The following is a 6,714-nucleotide window of genomic DNA, read 5'->3' as shown; positions in this document are numbered from 1 at the left end:
TAAGGAATGATTCAAGAATAAAAGCAACACACAAACATTCTTAAACATGAAAGAAGTCAAAGGTTGGAGAACATTTATTTTGGGGTGTTTGTGAAAAGAAAAAAAAAGTCTTCATGATAAGTTTAGCCAACCAAGAAACAACATATAATATGGAGCTCAAAAATGAAGAAGCTAAAAAAAGAAAGAGATGCTGGAATCAATCATATGCTTTTAAGTATATATCTAAGTCTAGATGACTGTGGAAATTGTGTTTTTTTTTTTTGTTTTTAAACAGAAAAAGATAGTGTGACCCTTGAAAATGTATTATACAATAATACAGAATTAAAGTTGTAAGAAGAAAAAGTATGAATAAGTATTTGGACAAAGGTTTCCTCATTTTTAAAAATAATTAAAAGCAGATAAAAACTAAAAAATACAGCAATTGCTATATAAAAATAGTCAATAAAACTTCCAGTCTTACAAAAATATTACCATAAAGAATGCTAACAAATTTTCAAAAAAAGGGCCGGGCGCGGTGGCTCAAGCCTGTAATCCCAGCACTTTGGGAGGCCTAGGCGGGTGGATCACGAGGTCAAGAGATCGAGACCATCCTGGTCAACATGGTGAAACCCCGTCTCTACTAAAAATACAAAAAATTAGCTGGGCACGGTGGTGTGTGCCTGTAATCCCAGCTACTCAGTAGGCTGAGGCAGGAGAATTGCCTGAACCCAGGAGGCAGAGGTTGCGGTGAGCCGAGATCGTGCCATTGCACTCCAGCCTGGGTAACAAGTGCGAAACTCCGTCTCAAAAAAAAAAAAAAAAAAAAAAGGATCATATATCAAAGAAAAGGTGAAAAATCATTAAAGCAGAAATAGACATACAATTGTGATTTTGAGAGCATATGTCACTTACATATGAACAAATGGATGAGATAAATGTATTCGTTACAATTTCTAGAAATAGAAAAATAGCATTTGTAAACTAGAGATCCATATAACACAAAGTGGCTCAAAATAATTGAAATTATAATCCAAATACATGAAAATTGCATGGGAAGAAAAACCAGAGTTTGAATTCAAGGAAAAAGCAATACATATAGGAAAAAGGGGCAGTAAAGTATGATACTCATAAATACATGTTCAACTTAAAATATATGAAATTCAAACAGTGCAAGAAGAAATGGAGTAAAATACCAGAGAGATAAATGATAAACTATACAAAAAATTTTACAGTGTGTTGAGTACTCAAATATCATAATGACAACTTTGATCTAGTAGATGAGTTTAGACTTATATAATTTGAAAATATCCTAATATTATTTTAAAGATTGAATTAAAATATTATTAAAATATCTATATATTAGTACAAATGTCCAAATTAGGCCGGGCACGCTGGCTTAAGCCTGTAATCCCAGCACTTTGGGATGCCGAGGCGGGCGGATCACGAGGTCAAGAGATAGAGACCATCCTGGTCAGCATGGTGAAACCCCGTCTCTACTAAAAATACAAAAAATTAGCTGGGCATGGTGGCGCGTGCCTGTAATCCCAGCTACTCAGGAGGCTGAGGCAGGAGAATTGCCTGAACCCAGGAGGCGGAGGTTGCGGTGAGCGGAGATCGCGCCATTGCACTCCAGCCTGGGTAACAAGAGCAAAACTCCGTCTCAAAAAAAAAAAAAAAAAAAAGAAAGAAAATGTCCAAATTAATCAAAATTAAAATCACTTTCTCTAATGAAAACGAAAATAAGAAAGTTTACCAGCTTAAAAAAAAAAAAAAAAAACAACCTGACACCGAAAACCCTACCATAGTATAAAACAGCTATTAAATTGAGATAAATTAAATTACAAATTGCAAAAAATTGAAAATAAGTGCAATAAATGATTGTTAATTCACCTAAATTTACAGTCTTGGTTAAATAGCTGAAGATCAGTAAGGTCACAGATTTAGTCAGAAAACGAAAATTAATTAATTATGTATGCATCTTTAAAAATTACAGAAAGTATTAAATTTAATTGAAGAGAAACATAAAAATAATGAACTGAAAAACAAAAAGGAAATTCAGTTATGCAAACAATAAAAGTGTAAATTTTATATTTTACAAAGCACTACACTAAATGTTTCTTAAATATAACTTAGATATGTCACTACCTAATCTAATAAACAAGTATAAAAATACACTATATGGAAAAATTACAAATGAGAAAAACTACAGAAAAATGGACATGTGTAATGAATTATGAAATGATTACTTGATTATCTCTGAAAACAAATTGGAAAGCCAATATTTCCAAATGACAGTTTTTTAAGTATTCAGTGCATGCATGCTCTCTCTCTCACAAATACACACACACACACACACACACACACACAGAACAAACACAATACAGGTATTTCAAAAGCGAATTTAAAATTTTTCAAAATAGATAAATTCCAATTCTCTATTTAAAATTTAAACTTGTCGATGTGAAATAGTAACATCAGCATGATTGTAAAGCTTGATAGAAATATCCAACTTCAGGCCCCACCTAGACCTATTGAAACAGAATCTGTAATTTTACCAAGACAGGTAATTCATATGCCCATAAAACTATGAGAAACCCTATATTGAAGCAGTGGTTCTCAACATTGTCTACATATTAGAATCATGCAGAAAGCTGTAAAATAAACATGCAAACAATCAAATTGAAAAAAATCCAAACAGAATTGTGGCCTTCAGAGCAGGGATGTTTTCTAATCAATATGAAGTAACTCCTAGACAATAATGACTTTTAGAAACACCGTTGAAGATCAAAACTAGCATATGAATCAAGAATTATGCATAAACATAAAATATTTTTGTTTTTATTAATAAATGATATCAACATCATGTGCTAGGAACATATGGCTTGATAGCTGTGGGGAAATCTGCAATTTGCCAATCATAACTCATTTGTGCTAAATTTAGGTAAATTGGTAACATAATTCAATTATAAAAATTTAGTCACTACCTAAGTTCTGATCTCAATAGCAAGATTTCCTTATTCCATTCATATTTTCCTTCCTTGTATTTCCCACTTTCTAAGCAAAAGTTTATCGCTTCTCAGTCTTTTGGGTAAGATCGATGTCTAAGCAAAAGAGTTTCCCCTGTCTAACATTCTCAACAGTCAACTGGAGGAGGAATGAGGGAGGTGAGAAGGTAATGAAAGTTATTAGCTACAAACAATCGCTAATCTCGTACTTCTAAGACTGACTGAGGGTTTCTCTGTGCCTCTGCATCCATAGCTCCCAGACTCCCTGCGCCCCACGCACCTGCTCTGGCCATGATGAGCTTCTGCAGCGCGGATGCGTTGCTGGGCGTCCAGTTCGCGCCAATGCCCAGCGGCTGCAAACTCCACTGCCAGCAGGCCGGAACGGACAGCGCAGACGGGATGTGCTCGACCGCGGGCTCCTCCAGCGTTTCCTCTCGAGGACACGGACGTCTGTGAGCTCCGTGGCCGCCTCGCCCAGCAGCTTCCGTGGTGCAGGCCCCGCCTCGAGCACTGACTGGCTGGACACGCTGAGCAACCGGGCCGGAGGTTTGTTTGGTGGCAGCAGCAGCGGCGCGCAGTGAGAAGAAGCAGCTGCAGGCACTGAACGACCCCTTCGCGGGCTACATCGACAAGGTGCGGCAGCTAGAGGTGCACAACCGCAGCCTGGATGGCGAGGCTGCAGCGCTGTGGCAGCAGAAGGCAGGCAGCGCCACAATGTTCGAGCTGTAGGAGCACGAGGTCCGCGAGATGTGCGGCGTGGTACTGTGCCTGGGCGCGGCGCGTGGTCAGCTACCCTGGAGCAGGAGTACCTGCTCCAGGACATCACGCACGTGCACCAGTGCCTCGACGACAAGGCCGGGGACAGAGAGGAGGCCCAGGCTTCGCTCAGGAAGGCGAGGCGGCGCGCATGGAACTGCAGAAGAAGGAGCAGGCGCTGCAGGAGGAGTGCGGCTACCTGTGGCGCCACCACCAGGAGGAGATTGGCGAGCTGCTCGGCCAGATCCAGGGCTGCAGCGCTGTGCAGGTGCAGGTATAGGCCGAGGCGCGTGTCCCCCTCAAGTGCGACGTGAAGTCGCTGCTGCGCGAGATCCGTGCACACCTTGAAGGCCACGTGGTGCAGAGCAAGCTGCAGTCCCAGGAGTGTTTCAGAACCGACTGTCAGAGGCAGCCAAGGTGAATCCGGACACCATGCACTCAGAGGAGGAGGAGATAACAGTACTGTCGTCAGCTCCAGGCCAGGACCACAGAGCTGGAGGCAATGAAAAGCACCAAGGGCTCCCTGGAGAGGCAGCGCTCTGAGCTGGAGGACTGCCATCAGGCCGACATTGCCTCCTACCAGGAAGCCGTTCAGCAGCTGGACGCGGAGCTGAAGAACACCAAATGGGAGATGGCAGCCCAGCTGCGGGAATACCAGGACCTGCTCAATGTCAAGATAACTCTGTATATAGAGATAGCTGCTTACAGAAAACTCCTGGAAGGCAAAGAGTGTCGGATTGGCTCTGGCCCAATTCCTTTCTCGCTTCCAGAAGGACTCCCAAAAATTCCCTCCGCGTCCACTCACATAAAGGTCAAAAGTGAAGAGAAGATCAAAGTGGTAGAGAAGTCTGAGAAAGAAACTGTGATTGTGGAGGAACAGACACCCAAGTGACTGAAGAATTGACTGAAGAAGAGGAGAAAGAGGCCAAAGAGGAGGAGGGCAAGGAGGAAGAAGGGGCTGAAGAGGAGGGGGCAGAAGGGAGAGAAGAAGCAAAGTCTCCCTCAGCAGAACAGGCCACATCCCCAGAGAAGGAAGCCAAGTCGCCAGCAAAGGAAGAGGCAAAGTCACTGGCTGATGTCAAATCCCCAGAGAAAGAGGAAGCAAAATCTCAAGCTGAGGTCAAGTCTCTGAGAAGGCCAAATCCCCAGCAAAGAAGAGGCAAAGTCACCAGTAGAGGCCAAGTCTCCAGAGAAGGCCACGTCCCCAGCAAAGGAAGAGGCAAAGTCACCAGCTGAGGCCCAGTCCCCAGTGAAGGAAGAAGTAAAATCTCCAGCTGAGGTCAAGCCCCCTGAAAAGGCTAAGTCCCCAGTGAAAGAAGCAAAGTCCCCCAAGAAGGCCAAGTCCCCAGTGAAGGAAGAAGCAAAGTCCCCTGAAAAGGCCAAGTCCCCAGTGAAGGAAGACACAAAGTCTCCTGAGAAGGCCAGGACTCTTGAAGTGAAATCTCCAGAAGCCAAGACTCCAGCAAAGGAGGAAGCAAAGTTCCCTGCAGACAAATCCCCCGAAAAGGCCAAAAGCCCTATCAAAGAGGAGGTCAAGTTCCCAGAAGAGGTGAAGTCTCTCCTGAAGGAGGATGCCAAGGCCCCCGAGAAGGAGATCCCAAAGAAGGAAGAGGTGAAGTCACCAGTGAAGGAGGAGAAGCCCCAGGAGGTGAAAGTCAAAGAGTCCCCAAAGAAAGGAGAAGAAGAGAAAGCTCCCACCATGCCAAAAACAGAGAAGGAAGCACCCAAGAAGGAGGTTCCAAAGCCCGAGGTGGAGAAGAAGGAACCTGCCATCAAAAAGCCCAAAGAATCCAAAGTTGAAGCCAAAAAGGAAGAGGCTGAAGATAAGAAAAAAGCAGCCACCCCAGAGAAGGAGGCTCTTGCCAAGGTAGAGGTGAAGGAAGATGCTAAACCCAAAGAGAAGACAGAGGTGGCCAAGAAGAAACCAGATGATGCCAAGACCAAGGAACCCAGCAAACCAGCAGAGAAGGAGGCAGCAGTGGCAGCTGTCTTTTCTGTTCAGAAAGACTCTGTTCAGTCTTTTCATGAGTTTATGTTCAGAAAGACTCTGTTCAGTCTTTTCATGAGGTTATCTTCAGCAGCCTTTTTCTCCCCTTACCCCCCACAAGAAATCCGTCCCACAGCTGCTTTCACAGGGTCCCTATAGACAGTCATTGGGGGTGCTTGCAAGCAGTCTGAAGCCTCACTGAACTTCAGCTACATTCCCAATACTCCAGAACACACAAGGACCCACACTATGTAAGCAGACAATATCAGCTGCCCATTTTTATCTATCTCCCAGCCCTCTTCTGTCTTCTATGTCACACTATGAAACACAGGCAATTTTCTGATCTACCAACTTTCAGAAAGTTGACTAAAAGCAGTCTCTGATTTTGTGGATGTTCAGGGAACAAGAGACCCCAGCGACAGAAACTATACCATGGAGATAAGCATGGAAACACTTCTAAAGTCTGAAATCTTGCCTTCCGAGAAAGTATTTCCTTCATCTGATGTCCTCTTTGTAAGGAAAAGGAGAAGTGGGCAGAGGTATTGCCGCAAAGTTTGTGCATTGCAATCCCTGGCTTGTGGTTTCTACAATTGAAGTATGTTTTCTTTGAATTCAGAAAATAAATATTATCTGTCATCTCCAGAACAACTAGTCCCAATGAAAACAAGATTGGTCATAAAAAGAATTAAAAACAATAAAATTTGATATTATAAGTTATCCACAGACATATACAATATGTATTATCCTATTACTTGTGAATCTTACTCCTATAACAGTGTTATTCTAGGATCATATTTAACATTTTCCACTAAAAATATTTTAAACATATTTATGAATAACACAACTAAGCAGACTTGATATCATTCTTGAGACTATTTCTGTAAGTTTTTTCTTAATTTCTATTTTTAAAAGTAAGTATATATTTTGAAAAGAAAATTAATATTAACAGGTGATAAAGCTTCAGGAAATTCAAAGTTTACTTTAAAA

At 42.3% G+C, this 6,714-nt stretch overlaps 1 pseudogene; it reads left to right on the top strand.

The window, feature by feature from the left end:
- Positions 1-3,266: 3,266 nt before the first annotated feature.
- Positions 3,267-5,886, top strand: LOC100408377 (neurofilament heavy polypeptide-like; annotated as a pseudogene).
- Positions 5,887-6,714: the final 828 nt, after the last annotated feature.

This window comes from Callithrix jacchus, chromosome 4 (genome assembly GCF_049354715.1).
Source record: "Callithrix jacchus isolate 240 chromosome 4, calJac240_pri, whole genome shotgun sequence".
NCBI lineage: Eukaryota > Metazoa > Chordata > Mammalia > Primates > Cebidae > Callithrix > Callithrix jacchus.
This window is presented reverse-complemented; position numbering and strand designations above follow the sequence as displayed.